Here is a 19,073-nt window from a genome sequence, read left to right as displayed (position 1 = left end):
TATTTATTTATTCCATAATTTATTCACATCATATAGACTCATAAGCATTTCTTTTCTGTGCTTTTCTAAATGGAAGCTTTTCTTCCACTATAACTGTTTGTCTGCAAATCAGAAAGTGAATGATTTTTAAGAAGTTTATTTTGTGACCATTCATCTTACCGAGTTGCATTGTTTCTATTTTCCGTTCAGTTGATCATCTTGGTTTTCCTATGCATCCTCTGAAAATAATAATAATTTTGCTTCCTCCTTTCAATAATTCTATCTCTAATTTCTTTCATTTATCTATTAGTATCATCTAGAACAGAGACAGGCAAACTTTCTCCATAAAAGGATAGTAAACATTTTAGGCTTTATGACATACAACCTCTGTCACAACTACTCATTTCTGCAGCTGTGGCATGAAAGTAGCCACAGACAATACATACATGACTGGGCAATGCTGTGCTCTAATAAAATCTTATTTAAAAAGCATGGGCCAGGCACCAGGGCTCATATCTATAATCTCAGCACTTTGGGAGGCCGAGGCATGTGGATCACCTGTCAGAGGAGTTCAAGGCCACCCCTTGCCAACATAGTGAAACCCCGTCTCTACTAAAAATACAAAAATTAGCCCAGTGTGGGCTCGTACCTGTAGTCCGGGCTACTCTGGAGGCTGAGGCATGAGAATTGCTTGAACCTGGGAGGCAAGACTGTAGTGAGCTGAGATTGTGCCACTGTACTCCAGCCTGAGCAACAAAGTAAGACTCTGTCTCAAAAAAAAAAAAAAAAAAAAAAAACCGCAGGCAGTTGGCTTACAGGTGGTAGTTTACTATGAGTCCAGAATCCAAATATTATTATATAGTGATGGTGATGGTAGGTATCTTGTCTTGTTTTAATCTTAACTTTAAATAGAATTTTCTTTTGTTGTTTCATTACTAAGTATAACGCTAGTTTTTGGGTTTTTGCCTTTTTGTGTGTGTGAGACAGGGTCTTGCTCTGTTGCCCAGGCTGGAGTGCAGTGGCATGATTGCAGCTCACTTCAGCCTTGACTTTGCAGGTTCAAGACATCCTTCTACCTCAGCTTCCTGAGCAGCTGGGACTATAGGTGCACACCACCATGACCAGCTATTTTTGTTGCTGTTGTTGTTGTTGTTGTAGAGATGAGTTCTCACTGTGTTGCCCAGTCTGCTCTCAAACTCCTGGACTCAAGCAATCCTCCTGCCTCAGCCTTCCAAAGTGCCAGGATTATAGGAGTGAGTCACTACACCCAGCCTCATGCTGCCTTTCGATTACAAATACACACACACATACACACACACACACACACACACACACACAACCATAACACTTAAAAAAATCACCTTGTCCTATTATCTTTTCTTTCCTTTTTTTTTTTTTTTTTTTTTTTTTTTTTGAGATGGAGTTTCACTCTTGTTGCCCAGGCTGGAGTGCAATGGCGTGATTTCAGCTCACCGCAACCTCCACCTCCTGGGTTCAAGCAATTCTGCTTCAGCCTCCTGAGTAGCTGGGACTACAGGCACACGCCACCATGCCCAGCTAATGTTTGTATTTTTAGTAGAGACGGGGTTTTACCATGTTGACCAGGATGGTCTCGATCTCTTGACCTCGTGATCCACCTGCCTCAGCCTCCCAAAGTGCTGGAATTATAGGCGTGAGCCACCGCGCCCAGCCTCCTGTTTTCTATAAAAGTATTCATTAGGGCCGGGCGCGGTGGCTCACGTCTGTAATCCCAGCACTTTGGGAGGCCGAGGCGGGTGGATCACGAGGTCAAGAGATCGAGACCATCCTGGTCAACACGGTGAAACCCCGTCTCTACTAAAAATACAAAAAATCAGCTGGGCATGGTGGCGTGTGCCTGTAATCCCAGCTACTCAGGAGGCTGAGGCAGGAGAATTGCCTGAACCCAGGAGGCGGAGGTTGCGGTGAGCCGAGATCGTGCCATTGCACCCCAGCCTGGGTAACAAGAGCGAAACTCCCTCTTAAAAAAAAAAAAAAGGTATTTATTAGAAATATTTTTGAATTTTGTTAACTGCCTTATTTGCAACTACTGAGCTTTGACATATTTGATCTATAAATATAAATTTTCCTAACACATTTCTGAAGATGGAACCATCCCCACACTTTTAGAGTAAAGCCCATCTGATTTGGGTTTATCATGCTTTTGATATGTTATTGAATTATGTATGTTAATGCTTATTATTTTTACATTGATATTTTATAATAAGAATAGCTTATAGTGTGTTATTGTTCTGTCTAACTTGTCAGGTTATGGTACTAGTATTTTGCTGTTCATAAATATAATTTGAAAGCCTTCCTTTTAATGGAAATATCTTTATATTTAGAACTTACCTATTTATTGAAATTTTGAGCAAATTCACTTATGAAACTATGTGGGTCTGGTGTTTTTCCAGGGAAAATTCTTTCTTTGCTAACTTTCTTCCATGGGTATTGTTTACTTAGGTTGTCTAATAGTTCCTTCAGTATCAACTTTTGGTGACTCATATGTTCTTAGAAAATCATTTATTTCAGTTAGATTGTCAAAATTCTTTGCTGAGAAGTTCACCAAGTACTATTTATGATTCTTTTAATTTCCTCTGCATCTGTTATTATTTGTCATTTATCATTTCTAATCTTCTGGATTAGTGAGTTTTTCCCTTTCCCCTTTCAATGCAGTTAGCCAACGTTATCTCTGTTTTATTGGTTTTGGCAAAAAATCAACTTTGGATGCATTTGCCAATTCTGGTTTTTCTTTCATATTTTCTAATTAATTCATATCTGCTTTGATCTTTAGTTCTTTTGCAATCTGTAAGTTGATTTTACTATTGTTTTCTAACCTCAGAAGTGACGTTAGCCTATAAATTTTTCATCAAGAACAATTTGAGTGACATTCCATAGATTGAGCTATATGTTGTTTTCTAGGTACTCTGCATTTGGGGTTTAATTTCTTCTTTGACTCAAAAGTTAAGAGAGATTTTGGTGAAAGAGGGGTAAATTGTTCCTCTTTTATTATTTCCTCATTTTATTACCTTATTGCGTCGTGACCAAAAATAGCCTTATGTCTAATCTGATGAACTGAATGACATTTTTGGTAAGTCTTCCAATGGGATTAATTTCTACAAATGTTCCACAAACTGTCAGTAGTTTATAAAGCACACAATTACATACTTCACATTTTTCTTTCTAAGAATAATGTTATTTCTATATTATTGGTTTCTTAAGAGCAAGAGACCTGCCTTGTTCAATTTGTATCTCTAATACCTGGTATTGTATTTGGTACATAGCTGTTGTTCAGTAAAGGGATGCTGAATGAATGAATGAATGAATGCTGTCTGTATTCAATGGGTTTATGTTTCCCAGGTTAACTGGCTCTGGAAAGCCTCTCTTCACACAAGCACAAGACTGACGGCCTTTAACTAAATCATTCATTTTATAGGGATGTATGGCAAAATGAGCCAATAAGAATGAACAGGCTTTGATATGTAGGTTGTTAAAAACATGGTTTATACACCTCTTTTTCTCAAATGTTTTCTCATTTCCTCATTTTATACTTATCTTTTCAGGCTTGAGTCTGGACTCATCCATGAAACCAGGCCACCTGCCCTCCCGGACCCCCTTCACTCCTCTTGTGCCCTCACTAACTAGACTCATTCTGTGTGCCATCTACTGGGCCTTCCACTGCTACCTGGCTATTTCCTATGTCTTTATCTTCCCCGTAAAACTATAAGCAACTTGAGTATCTTATGTTCCCTTCTATCCTATAATGCACCCAAAAGGGTGTTCAATAAATGCCTGCTGGAGCAACAAAAGAAAAGTTAAGAGAAAATAATACTCTAGAGTTCGGTTACCATTCTACCACGTCATAGTCTTGTGACCTTAGCAATGTATTTCACACTCTACGCCTCAGTTTTTTTATAAGAGCACACTAAGGTCTTGTCAAGGCTTAAGAACTGCAATCATTTTGTCATCTATTTGATTGTACAAAGCAGAGAGAGGCACCATATCAAGAAAATGGCATAACATCTAGGTGAGGTGGCTCACCCCTGGAATACCAGCATTTTGGAAGGCTGAAGTGAAAAGGCTGTTTGAGACCAAGAGTTCAAGACCAGCCCGGGCAACCTAGCAAGAAAAAATTAGTCAGGTGAGGTGGCCTGTGTCTCTAGTCCTATCTGCTTGAGAGGCTGAGGCAGGAGGATCACTTGAGCCTAGGAGTTCAAGATGGCAGTGCGCCATTCTGGTACCAATACACTCCAGGCTGAGTGACAGAGCAAGATCCTGCCTCTTTTTTTTTTTTTTTCTTTAAAAATTTACGTACTATGCTTTCTTAGATCCTGCCGGTTTAAAAAAGAAAAAAGAAAGAAAAAAAAAATAAAAACAGCATAAAATATTCTAGTTAGCCAAATTACAACAGGACAACAGAAACCTCACTCTACACAGAAGTCAGCCCCTGCTCCATGGTTTCTTTTCTGTTCACCCTCCAAATGTGGCCATCTCATAGAAGCTGTCCTCAGCCCTTACTCTTCCTTCTTGCTCCACCCAGAGAATTTATGGCTGTCACTAACATGTCTGTCTCTCAATCTGCCCCTTTCTGGGCCCACTTCTTCCAAGCAGCTCTATGTAGCCAACTTCTGGGTGTTCTCGATAGTATAGTAGAGATAGAATCAATGAATCTGACAGCAGATCAATAAAATTCACTCAATTTGAACAACAGTGAGAAAATAGAAAAAAATGAACACTGCTTCAGGGCTCTGTGGGAAAATAATAAAAGATCTAAATTCCTATCATAAAGGTTTCAGGAAGAGAGGAGGAAGGGAATAGAATTTAAAACTTCCCAAGTTTGGCAAAAGACAGAAACCTACAGTTTCAAGAAGCTGAGTAAGTCCCAAATAGGATAAACACAAAGAAACCCATGCCAAGATAAATTAGAATTAAACTTCTGAAAACAAAAGACAAAGAAAAAAATCTTGACAACAAGGGAAATTGCACATTACCTATAAGTAAATACTAATTTGAAAGACAGTGTTTTCCCATCTGAAACTATGAAGGCCAAAAGGAAGATGCATAATATTTTCAAATGCTGAAAGAAATATCAACCCTGAATCCTATATACAATGAAACAATCTTTCAGAAATAATGGGGAAGTAAAGGCATTGTCAGATAAAGGATTAAGAAAATTTGTTGGCCGGGCACGGTGGCTCAAGCCTGTAATCCCAGTACTTTGGGAGGCCGAGGCGGGTGGATCACGAGGTCAAGAGATCGAGTCCATCCTGGTCAACATGGTGAAACCCCGTCTCTACTAAAAATACAAAAAATTAGCTGGGCATGGTGGTGCGTGCCTGTAATCCCAGCTACTCAGGAGGCTGAGGCAGGAGAATTGCCTGAACCCAAGAGGCGGAGGTTGCGGTGAGCCGAGATCGCGCCATTGCACTCCAGCGTGGGTAACATGAGTGAAACTCCGTCTCAAAAAAAAAAAAAAGAAAAAGAAAAAAAAAGAAAATTTGTTGCTAGCACATCCACCTTTAAAGAATAGTTCAAGGAAGCTCTTGTTAACAAAAAGAAAATAATAACAGAAGAAGGTTAGGACATTCAGAAAGGAAAGAAGAAAAGAATGAGTAAAAATTGAAGTAATAATAATAGACTATTCTTCACCTTATGGGTTTAAAAATCTCATTTTATGGTTGAATCAAAAGTTATAACACTACCTAACGTGATATTCAATGTATTTAGAGGAAACATCTAAAACAAAATCTATTTCAGAAGTGAGGCAGGTAAAGCAATCTAAATGGAAGAGTTCTGCATTTCCTTTGAAGGGGTAAAATGTCAAAAACAGTAGGCTGTCATAAGTTACAAATGTATATGGTATTGCATGAAGGAACCACTAAAAAAACTGTAAAATGCAATATGCTTAAAAAAAAAAATCAAAATGAAAAGCAAGATAAAGAAACAGAAGAATGACAGAGAAACAAACACAAAAACAATATGGCTAACTTAAGCCCTAGCATAACATCATTATATTAAATATAAATGGCCTAAAAATGCCAATTTAAAAAAGAAAACCCAACTGAAATATAGAAGAAACTCTGTAAGAAATTCACTTCAAGCATAACAACATAGGTAGGTCAAAAGTGATAGGATAGAAAAAGATATATCAGGTAAACATTAATCCAAAAAAGCAGGAGTGGGTATATTACTATCAGATAAAGCAGACTAAGTGGACTTCTGCGCAAAGAAAAGTAAAAAGGACAAACGTTACTCTCTGTCAAGAAGATATAGCTATCCTAAATGTGTATGCACCAAACAAGAGCTTAAAAGTACATGAAGTAGAAACTCGTAAAGCTACAAGGAGAAACTGGCAATCCATAATTATAGTTGGTTACTTCAGGATCCTGCTTTCAGCAATTCACAGAACTAATTAACAGAAAATCAGCAGGAATCTAGAAAAACTGACCATCAACCAACAGATTAAATCAGCATTTAAAGAACATTCTACCCAACAACAGTAGAAAACATTCTTTTCAAGCACCCATTGAACATTCACCACAACTGACCCTGGGTGACAAAACAAATATTAACAAATCTAAAATAATTGAAATCAGAGAGAATATATTTTCTAGCCATAATGGAATGAAACTAGAAAGAAATCAATAACAGAAAATCTTCAAACACTTGGAAATTAAACAATAATGCATAATAATGCATGGATCAAAGAGTGTCAAAAATTTGAAAACACACAGAACTGAATGAAAGTTTGTGGATGCAGCTAAAGCAATGTGGAGAAGCGAATTTATAAAACTGCTGCATTAGAAAAAAGGAAAGATCTAAAAATAATTTTTAAAAAAGAGCAAAATAAACCCACAGCAAATGGAAGGAAATATTAAAGATTAGAACACAAATCACTGAAACTGAAAACTCTCAAAACTGTGTATTAAAAATCAAATAATAGAGCCAGGCACAGTGTCTCACGCCTATAATCCCGGCACTTTGGGAGGCCGAGGCGGGTGGATCACCTGAAGTCAGGAGTTTAAGACTAGTCTGACTAATATGATGAAACTCTTTCTGTACTAAAAATACAAAAATTAGTAGGGCTTGGGGGCAGGCATCTGTAATCCAAGCTACTCAAGAGGCTGAGACAGGAAAATTGATTGAACCAGGGAGGCAGAGGTTTCAGTGAGCCAAGATCATGTCACTGCATTCCAGCCTGGGTAACAGAGCAAGACTCCGTCTCAAAAAACAAAAATTAACCGGGCATGATGGTGTGTGCCTAATGTCCCAGCTACTCATGAGGCTGAGGCAGGAGAATCGCTTAAACCTGGGAGGTGGAGTTTGCAGTGAGCTGAGATCACACCACTGCACTCCGGCCTGGGCGACAGAGCGACTCTGTCTCAAAAACAAAATGAAAGAACAAACAAAAAAATAAAGTAATACAATTAGAACACAGGCAAAAGATATGCACAAACACTTCAAAGAGGATATACAGATGACACTTAAGCACATAAAAAATATTCAACAAAGTTAGCCACTAGAGAAATGTGAATTAAAACCATAATGTGGTATCACTACATCTGATTGGTAACACTACATGATGGTGAGGATGTGGAGACACTGAATCACTCATACACTGCTAGAAGAAATGTAAAATGGCACATTTCTCTGAGAAATAGTTTTAAGCTGAAAATGGACTTACCATATGACTCCACAATTGTACTGTCTTGGGTATAAAAAAACACTTTCATGCAGAAACTTGTACATGATGGCCCAGTGTGGTGGCTCACACCTGTAATCCTAGCACTTTGAGAGGGCAAGGGGGGAAGATCACTTGCCCCAGGAGGTCAAGGCTTCAGTGAGCTATGATGGTGCCACTGTACTCTAGCCTGGGTGACAGAGCAAGACTTCATCTCCATAAACAAAAAAAAAGAACATGAATGTTCATAACGGTTTTATTTGTAACAGCCAAATGGGGAAAATTGTCCAGATGTCTTTAGTAGTAAATGGTTAAACAAACTGTAGTATATTCATACCATGAAATTGTACTCAGCAGTGAAAAGGAACAAACTATTGATACATACAGTAGATTTGATGAATCTCAAAGAAATTACACTGAGTGAAAAAAAAAAAACTAATTTAAAAAAGATACAGCACTTTGGGAGGCCCAGGCGGGCAGATCACTTGAGGTCAGGAGTTTGAGATCAGCCTGGTCAATGTGGTGAAACCCCATCTCTATGAAAAATACAAAAATTAGCTGGGCATGGTGGTGGGCACCTGTAATCCCAGCTATTCAGGAGCTTGAGGCAGGAGAATTGCTTGAGCCTGCAAGACAGAGGTTGCGGTGAGTTGAGATCATGCCACTGCAAAAGGAGAACAGATGAGAGGTTTCCAGAGGCGAGGGATGAAGGGGCAAGGGAGAGGAAGCCACAGCTAGAGCTCTAAGGGAGTTGTGTGAGGGAGCCTTGGGGCGATGGTACATTTATGGATCTCACTCATGTGATGGTGGTTACACGTGGTGATGGCAGCTTCATACATGATAAAATCACCTAGAACTATACGCATACCCATGCACAGAAAAATTAATGCATGTATAACTGTTGTAGTCTCATCAACGTACCAAAATGTAATCGTCTCTTGTTGTCTGAGATAGAGGTTCTTTTACTCATATCTGGGAGAATTAAGGACGAAACACATTCCTTCTCCTTCCCAGTCCATAAAAACCCTAGACCCAACCTCATAGGGGACAACCCATTCAGGCTTCACTCTCCACTACAAAAAAACTTTCTTTCACTTATTAAACTTGCACTCTACCCTTGTGTCCACACTCCTTAATTATCTTAGATGTGAGACAAAGAACTCCAGATACTCTCTAAAACAACGGAAAACTATTACATCTTGATACATTGACAAGACTACAACATAACTGCTGAAATCTGAATAAACTATGAATTACACCAATGTCAATTTGCTGGTTTTGATACTGTACTGTGGTTAGATAAGATGTTAACATTGGGGAAAACTGAGTGACGGGTTCATGGGCCCTCAATATACAGGTTTTTGCAACTTCCTGTGACTCTATAATTATTTCACAATACAAAGTACACACACACACACACACACACACACACACACACACACACACGTAAGATTCTTCATGATTCCATCTCAATTTATTCCTTGATGGATTCACATCATTTAAGCATTATGGCCAAAATGTTTAAAGTCTCATTTTGCGGAGAAGAGAATAAAACTCTAATTGGTTGACACGGTCACCTCAACTGCTATGGATAGATTTTCTTGCTTATTTTTAGTTTTACTCCTTGACTTGTCATTAATCAAATTAGTTAGGTGCTACTATAATTAAAATAATCCTCTTTTTAAGATGTAATATTGAAAAGAGAAAAGAAAAAAAAGATGTAATATTGAATAAAAAGGTGAAAGTTTACTGAACAAACATATTTTTAATAGTCAAAGCAAACAATGGCCTTATACTTGGATAGCTTTCACAGTGACAAATCCTTTCCCAATAAAACCTACTACTCACTGCCTAATGAGGGAAATTTCCAGTGATTACACTGAATTTCTGTACAAGCTTGTTTCACTTCAACATGCACAGCCCTAGTTTCTCTGTATGGACTGAAGTTTCAGGAAAAAACCTAGATTGTTTTCATTACTTCAGATATGTTGACACCACTCTGTGCACAGGTCTATCTGAGAGTGTCTGCCCCATGGACAGGAAAGAGAGACTGAGTTATCTCACTGATTTGGTCTTCCAATGTGACTCCCAGCAAAAACTCATGAAAATTCAATAGCAGTAAGACTGACATGGTACCTGCCTTCCCAACATTCTCAATCTAGTGGGAGCCTCTTGATAGGTTTAGCACTTTAGAGTTTATGTCATTTCACTTCATCTTTAATCCAACTTAAGAAGTAAGTAGTAGAAGCCCCACCTTACAAGCAACAGAGGTAAGGCTTGGAAAGGTCAAATGACTTGTCCCAAGGTCATAAAATACCAGGACTTCCAACTCAAGTACAGTGCGTATGCTACCATACCATCGAATTCCATCTTGTGTTAATTTAACTTATATGAATTATTATTTTTTGGAGACAGGGTCTGGCTCCGTCACCCAGGCTGGAGTGCAGTGGTGCAATCTTGCTTCACTGCAACCTTTGCCTCACAGGCTCAAGTCATTCTCCCACCTCAGCTTCCCAAGCAGCTGGGACTACAGGTGCATGCCCCCACACCTGACTAATTTTTAAAAATTTTTTGTAAAGACAGGGGTCTCACTTTGTTTCCCAGGCTGGTCTCAAAATCCACTCACCTTGGCCTCCCAAAGTGCTGGGATTACAGGCATGAGCTACCATACCTAGCCTTAACTTACATGAGTTAAACTATGCCCACTCATAATAATGAAACAGAGACTAATAATTTAAATAGTACCATGAGACAACACTTTGCATGTCTATTTTATTATGGACTATATTTTAATCTGCATTACACATTGATATTAAGCAACAGATTTATATAAACAAACTCATATACAGTACATATTGTGGGTACTTTAAAGGATTTTCAAGGTGATTGCAACTACTGGGACTTTTGACTTAGGAGCTTAACTTAAAATGTTGTACAACCCTTGTATAAAATGTGACTGCACTGTTCCACAACAATCCAATAATGCAAAGTAACAGAAAACAAACAAACTAGGAAATCAATCTAAACCCCTTTTCTAAGAAAATCTTGCATGATATCGTCTTTTTATTTTTCTTAATCTTAACTCAGAAAGCAATATGTTCATTGCAGAAAATTTGAAAAAAAAAAAATCATAGCCATTTCTATTCTGAATTTTAAAAATTATCACAAGTTTGCCTTCTGAAATACGTAACATAAACTAGTGGGATAATCTTCTTCAAGAACATTAATAAATGCTTAGGCTTATAAAACCACATGAATAAAAGGGAATTTTTAACCTTTTCTGTAGGCTTAATTATATAGGGATCTTTTCCAAAGCCTTAAAACTGGGTTTTTATAAATTCAGCTTATGGACATCTTAGGAATATTCACACACACAGCAAAGCACACCAGGCTCTACTGTCTTTGTATACTTTAAAAAGTACCTAGGAAATTTCACTGCCCACCACCTGACAGATGCACGTGGCTTCTGCTTCTCCTCTGGGCTAGCTTTTTCATCAGACAATTTTCCATTGCTTTGACCCCTGAGTTCCATATAGACCTCTCCATTGTCCACAGAGCTTTGTGGTTTTGATTTTTACGAACAATTTCTGTTGCACTCTACTCTCCTCAGATCACACTGATACTAAGCCTGGCCACTAAGCCAAGGGAGTGAATATGGATTTTATAATGACAGGTCAGTTGTTTCTTACTGAACTTCTCTCTGAGATCTTCTGGCACTGCCCTGATTCAACACAATTACATCCTTTTCAATAAAGGCAACTCTTTAAATATATAACCAAATTAATTTAATTTTTATTATTTTGTAATACTTTTCATACAGAAAGCTTTTGCAAATAAGAAAAAAATGTTCAGGTTACACGCTCCAATTCTGCTAGCAACAAAAGATTACTATACATGTATTTTACCCACTTGATGTCTCTATTCCAGTGGTTCTTAACCCAAAAATGCAAAATCACGTAGGGGCTTATGGATGGGTTTTGGCTCAACGAAGACTATTCAGCAAAATTCACACTCTCCTCTTGTTCCTGGTCTCAAAGTATTAGGCTACATTTCCTAGCTTCCGTTGCAATTAGCTGTGGCCATGTGAGTTCTAGCTGAAGAACGCACATAGAAGTGATACCAGCTACCACCAGGCCTGGCTGATAAAAACCTCCTGTGTTGGGTGGGGCAGGGGAGTGGTGTGGTTCACGCCCATAATCCCAGCACTTTGGAAGGCCAAGGTGAGTAGATCACCTGAGGTTAGGAGCTGGAGACCAGCCCAGCCAACATGGTGAAACCCCATCTCAACTAAAAATACAAAACATTAGCCAGGTGTGGTGGCAGATGCCCGTAATCCCAGCTATTCGGGAGCCTGAGGCAGGAGAATCGCTTGCACCCGGGAGGTGGAGGTTGCAGTGAGCCGAGATCTTGTCACTGCACTTCTGCCTAGGCAACAAGAGTGAAACTGCATTTCAAAACAACAACAACAGAAAACCAAAATGTCCTGTATGTACTCCTCCATGCTTTTTCCCTTTAATCGTCTGCAGGCAGTAAATAGCCAATATAGGATACATTTATATTTTTCAGTACAAAATAATAATGCTAGCACAATTTTTTTTTTTAAAGACAGGATCTTGCTCTGGCACCCACGCTGGAGTGCAGTTGTGTGATCTTGGCTCACCGTAGCCTCAATCTCCCAGGCTCAAGAGATCCTCCCACTTCCGCCTCCCAGGTAGCTGTGACTACACATACATGCCACCATGCCCAGCTAATTTTTGTATGTTTTGTAGAGATAGAGGTCCTCCATGTTGCCTAGGCTAGTCTAGAACTCCTGGGGTTCAAGTGATTCACCCTCCTCATCCTCTCCAAGTGCTGCGATTACAGGCATACGCCACTGCCCCCAGGAAGCATAAATGTTAATATAACACTTTGCACCAGTGCCTGATTTAAGAGCTATACCTGCATTCACTCACTTCATCTTAACAAACCTGTGTAATAGGTATGGTAGTAATATCTTCCCCATTTTTTGGATGAGGAAACTGAAGTTTGGGGAGGTTAACTAGTAGCAGGTCTGGGAGTTGGGGGAGCACCCTGCAGTCCTGCTCCAGGGTCTGTGCTCTGTGCTGTACGACCTCCTTATATTCCAAGACTTTCCAGGTGGTAGTGTTTCATGTTTACGATTATGCCAAGTTAGCCTTAATGTGTAATTAGTCAGAATACCCTTACTAGCTACAAGCATCTCATTTTCTTTCTTTTCTTTTTTTCTTTTTTTTTTTTTGAGACGGAGTTTCACTCTTGTTACCCAGGCTGGAGTGCAATGTCGCGATCTCGGCTCACCACAACCTCCGCCTCCTGGGTTCAGGCAATTCTCCTGCCTCAGCCTCCTGAGTAGCTGGGATTACAGGCACACACCACCATGCCCAGCTAATATTTTGTATTTTTAGTAGAGACGGGGTTTCACCATGTTGACCAGGATGGTCTCGATCTCTTGACCTCGTGATCCACCCGCCTCGGCCTCCCAAAGTGCTGGGATTACAGGCTTGAGCCACCGCGCCCGGCTCTTTTTTTTTTTTTAAGACGGGGTTTCACCATGTTGGTCAGGCTGGTCTTGAACTCCTGACCTCAGGTAATCTGCCCGCCTTGGCCTCCAAAGTGCCACCGCGCCTGGCCAAGCATCTCATTTTCAACTTCCCTAGTTTCACTGGGGTACCACAGGCCGATTCCATACAAACTCATTCTTTAGGTAGTAGGACAGCTACTTGGGTTTGAATTGCGAAGTCTCACTTAAGCATCCTTAATTGTTTTTTTGTTAACAGTTGTACCCACTGATATCTAGGAACAATGTAAGACAAAAAAAAAAGTTAACAGGGTTATTAGAAGGAATTTCATGGTTTCTCCTTCTCACCATCTGTCTCAGAACTAGGAGGGGAAAGGCTTCGGATTGGGGCTTCTTCGTGCTGATGAGGACGGAAGCCCACAGGGCAGGTCCAGGCAGCTCTCTGCATTCCAGTATGGGTGTGCACGAGGCAGGGATACCCCACGTGAAATGTCAAAGTGGAAGCAATCCATAAGGAAACTCAATCTTGGGGTCTAGTCCTGATGGATCAAGGGGTGGCCAGAAGTTTGCCCTGGGTCTCAGTTTTCAGGACACTGATTGGGTGGAGCCCCACAATATCCACCATTCTGTGTAGTCTCCTGGCTCATCCTGTTTACACAGTCTTCAGTGTGTTGGCTAGTATTTCTCAGATCTCTAGGTCAACCTCCTGTGTTGGGTGGGGCATTTGCCATTAACTAAAAATGTCTCATGAGAATAAGCTTATGCTAGATGAGAGAAATATATTTGTCTGATACTTAGAAGTACTTATTCTTAGAACTTTATTACTCTAATACATAATGATCTATACTTCTAAAATTTGTTCTGAGAAAGGCTTGGTATTAATACTTGCTTCCTTGAGTTCCTCAGTCTGAATTGTAACTTAGTGTACAACAAGCTGAAAACCTGAGGAGTACCTTCTGAGCCTCAGCCCATCACTCCAGCCACACTTCAGCCATTCACAGGCAGCCAACCGTTCAAACTCCCTTAACATACTGGTAAAGGCTGAGCTGGAACCATTCCAGCTGTTTATATACCTCATTTTTCTTTTCCCTTTTTCTTTTTTTTTTTTTGTCCATAAATCTTGTCTGTCCGTGTGATAGCCCCCGAGTTTCTCTAAATCTGTTTTGATTCTGAGGGCTGTTCGATTTGCAAATCATTTTTTTCCTTGCTCAATTAAACTCTGTTAAATGTGTTTAAAGTTCTTCTTTCATCAGATCTGGAGTAGAAGTAAGGATCGAAGTAAAATTCCAGTGTCTCCTTAGAACAGCAGGCAACCAAGCAAAGCACCTCCAGAGCCATTGTGCACGCTGCTCTGTTGATTTTAACTGGAGATTGCAGGTGAGTTTTCTCTCAAATTCTGAGCTCCACTGACTTGTGTTCTTGGATCCCCGAGTCAATGTGAGCAATGTTTATACTGCACTGGATATAGCATCAGGCTGAATTTACAAGCCCCAGACTTCAAATAAGTAACTTCTGGATAATGTACTCATATCAATCCAAAGAATCAGAGACTATTGAGATTCCAGCTAATTTTATACATTAAAATGATGGGCCCACAATGCGTGTATTTTTGGAAAAATGGATTAACCCTTCTGGAGACAACTTAGAATTAAGTTGACCACAATAGAGAAGTTTGTTTTATTTTTTGAGACGGAGTCTTGCAATGCCCAGGCTGGTGTGCAATGCCGTGATCTTGGCTCACTGCAACCTCTGCCTTCCAGGTTCAAGTGATTCTCCTGCCTCAGCCTCCCTAGCAGCTAGGATTACAGATGCCTGCCACCAGGCACCTGTTCTTTTTTTTTTTTTTTTTTTGGATTTTTAGTAGAGACAGGGTTTCACCATACTGGTCAGGCTGGTCTTGAACTCCTGATCTCAAGTGATCCACCCACCTAAGCCTCCCAAACTGCTGGGATTACAGGCATGAGCCACCACACCTGGCCAACTGGGTAAGTTTTAATTTGGATAAAATTGTTTAGTTGGGAGGCATATTAGAAAAAAGGGGAACACACCCCACAAAACAATGGGAGGTGTTCTTTAACTGGTATGCAAGGCATCTAAAAGAATAAACAAATTAAAAATAACCTCCTTAAAAGATTCTTTGCAAAAGGCAAGCAAAAATTTTAAACAGACTAAGAACATGACGAAAGAGGACTGTACTCTGAAATAACCCTGTTTCTTCCCTTTACCCATCCCTATCTAAATAATTTGCTCTACTAGTCTTCTGCTCAAATTACCCTTTCACTCTCTGAAGATGATGAAAAAAAAAGGGAAGTTGGACAGAGTAAGAGCTTGTGATCAGCCAGGCCTTCCTGCCATAACCACCTTCACTCCATGTTCTAAAGTTGAGCTTAGAGCCATTGTGAAGGACTCCCTAACCCATGGGGAAGTCCTCAAAAATTCACTCATAAGAGCTTACAGTCCAGGACTCCCTGACCTTTACCAATGTATTCACATAATACTGGGGTCTGCAGAAGCTCGAAAATGAACAACAGCTGCAGAATGACGCCAACCTGAGGAAGGTGTTAAAGACACTCAAAAACCTCCCAACAGGAATGGCTGAGAGAAGCTAGAAACATTGCCAAAAACCTTTTAGATTCAATTCCTAAGATTTTTCCATGCAAAAAAATTGACTGGTCCACCATACAGACAAAAGAAGTTTCAGACGACAGAACTCACTTAGAAACACTGTTTGTGAAGCATTTTGGGCTCAAAATAACAGAAAGGAACACTTCCTGCAGGAACTGCATCAACTACGCTATTTATAAATGGACTCCATCCCAAAGTTAGCAATTTAATTAAAAAAAACATAAACCTGGATGGGAAGATACAGACACGGCTGAATTGGTGGCTTTAGCTGAACATTTTGAGAGGACTCTGGAGCAAGAAAAAACCCAAAAGACTAACAAGCTTATGCCTCACTAATTACAACAGTTACAGGGGCTGAGACCAAAGGAACTTTCTGTTTTATTTTTAATCACAACCAAGAGATAGAACCTAGAACAAGAAATTCTTTTCCCTGAGATATCTGCCTTCATTGCAAATAAGCAGGGCACTGGAAAAAAGTTGTCTGCTTTTCTATCAGTCCACCAACAAGCCTCCTCCCATTAGGCCAGACTGTTTCACCACTAAAGGAAGTCCAAGACAGATCCTGTCTCCTAAAAAAAAGAAGAAAGAAAAAGCGGGGGACTCCACATTTGGATCCCCTTCCACAACACTCTCTCATGGAAGCCGTCTTTCTCTCTCCTGGATTTCCCCTCTGGAGTCCCCTTCCACACTCTCTCGTGGAAGCCTGTCTTCCCCTCCTAAACTCCATCTCTCTCTTTTCCCTTCCAGTCAGTGTGGAAGCTGCTTTCCTCTCCTGGATTCCATCTGTCTGAATTCTCTACATATTAAGTGTTAGCTGTTTCCTTCTCTCTCCTCCTGTTTCTGTCTCTCTTTAAATAAATTACTTTCTATAAAAAAAAAAAAAAAAAAAAAAAAAAAGGCCAGGGGCCATGGCTCACGCCTGTAATCCCAGCACTTTGGGAAGCTGAGGCAGGAGGATCACCTAAGGTCAGGAGTTCAAGACCAGCCTGACCAACATGAAGAATGCCCGCCTCTACTAAAAATACAAAAAACTTAGCCAGGTGTGGTGGTGCATGCCTGTAATCCCAGCTACTCAGGAGGCTGAGGCAGGAGAATCGCTTAAACCCAGGAGGTGAAGGTGGCGGTCAGCTGAGATCGCATCATTGCACTCCAGCCTGGGAAATAAGAGCAAAACTCCACCTCAAAACAAACAAACAAACAAACAAACAAACAAAAACAATAGCAGCAGCAGCCACCAAGTTGCTAGAAGTGTCATCGGAGCTAGTTTTAGGAAATGAACTTAATTTGCAAATTCCACTTGCTGTGAAAAGACTATTAAATTCCAACCAAGCTCAGCATTTTTCAGCAAGCAGACTAACATCTTATGATCTCATGAAATTCTCTCCTGCCTCTTTCTGATCTCCATCTAAAATGCTACTCCATCCAAAACCTATTTAACCCTTCTATTCCATTACTTCTGACTGACCATGGTAAAGCTCACAATTGTATGGGTGTAGTATCCAAACTAGTAGCCCCTTGTGTTGATTTACGAGATGCTCCATTGGATAATCCTGAGTTACTACTTTCTGTTGGTGGGTCCTATGCCAAAGTCTCAGAAGGAAAATTATCAGGCAGCGTATGGTGTTACCGCCCAAAATGAGTGAATAGAGAAGGGAACACTTACTCGATTTAAGTCAGCTCAGCTGGCAGAACTTTCTGCTCCCACCCAAGCTTATCATATAGTTAAGGACAAGTCAGTAAATATTTTATTTATTATTTATTTATTTTTAAAGATGGGGTTTCACCATGATGGCCAGGCTGGTCTTGAACTCCTGACCTCAGGTGATCCACCCACCTTGGCCTCCCGAAGTGCTAGGATTACTGGCGTGAGCCACCGCGCCCGGCATCAGTAAATATTTTAAAAGATAGCAGATATGTTTTTAGAGTAGTATACAATTTTGACATGTTATGCAAACAATGGGGCCAGATGCGATGGCTCACACCTGTAATCCCAGCACTTTGGGATGCCAAGACAGGTAGACTGCCTAAGCCCAGGAGTTCAAGACCAGTCTAAGCAACATGGTGAAACCCTGTCTCTACAAATTAGCGGGGCATGGTGACTCATGCCTGTAGTCCCAGCTACCCTGGGGGCTAAAGGTGGGAGGATGGCTTGGGCCTGGGAGGTCGAGGCTGCAATGAGCCATGATCAAGCCATGGCACTCCAGCATGGGCAACAGAGAGAGGCCCTGTCTCAAAAAAAGGCAAATATGTATAATAAAAATTACATAATTTTTCAAAGAAACAATATGGGTTTCTCACTTCTAGTGGGACTCCAACTAGATGAACTCCTTTTGGTTATCCTGTTATCATCACCGAGCATTATGATTAAGATTGAAGATGATACCTGTATAACTTAATCTGAATATCAAAGAAATGCCATAGACAATTTGTATGTTAGCTCAGCTAGTGCTGAAACTGTTAGAATATGAAATCTGAATGACCTCCATAAAACTGATCCAAATCAACTCCCCTATGGTGACCTATTTAATAAACAGTGCAATGCATTTAATTTGGAAAAACAAAGTTGGTATCTAAAGAAATGTAAATTCAGTGTTCAGCGTAGACTCACAAAGGGCCTGACAACCATCTGGTCCTTCCCAAGTCTTTGAAGCTTCCACTGTTAAAAGCCTTACATTACACTCTGTGATATTGTGCTAGCCTAGAGTCAGAACCGGAGCAAAACTATTTTATAAAATGCAAAACTGTTTTTAGATAAGTTGAAATGGCTGCCCCATTCTCCTTACAATAACTACTGTCCTTGGCCTCTGTAAATAGAACTGCTGTTTGTTCTTTAAAACTATGTAAAGCTGCTTACCTTTTCTTATCAGTAACTGCTCTCTGTGGCCCTAATGTGACAGGCAAGCAGTCCTAACCCATGCCAGCTTGGCTCCTGCGACTTGTAATAAGTAACTAAGGTCTGTGATTTCCACCTTAACCAGATAATGTGTAAACAAATGTTTATCTTGACTTCTGTAAACCACTTAAGTAACAAACGGAATGACAAAAGTCCCCTTGGCCCTTGGAATGTCCGGAGACCCCCACCCTCATCTCTGCCCAGGAGGTAATTTACAGAATCCACTAGCCCTCTGAATGTCTGAAGCCTTTTCATCCCCATCCCCGCCCCTCACCCCCACTCCCAAGGTGGTTTTTCGGGTATAAAAAATCGTGGCACCCTCCTGTTGCCACCACAGGTTG

At 40.3% G+C, this 19,073-nt stretch overlaps 1 protein-coding gene across 19 annotated transcripts in view; it reads right to left on the bottom strand.

The window, feature by feature from the left end:
- AOPEP (aminopeptidase O (putative)) overlaps positions 1-19,073 on the bottom strand; it is a 377,149-nt gene that overhangs the window by 192,967 nt on the left and 165,109 nt on the right. The gene's annotated exons all lie outside the window — the stretch shown is intronic.

This window comes from Sapajus apella, unplaced genomic scaffold, assembly GCF_009761245.1.
Source record: "Sapajus apella isolate SASKATOON/1434 unplaced genomic scaffold, GSC_monkey_1.0 scaffold158, whole genome shotgun sequence".
NCBI classification, from domain to species: domain Eukaryota; kingdom Metazoa; phylum Chordata; class Mammalia; order Primates; family Cebidae; genus Sapajus; species Sapajus apella.
This window is presented reverse-complemented; position numbering and strand designations above follow the sequence as displayed.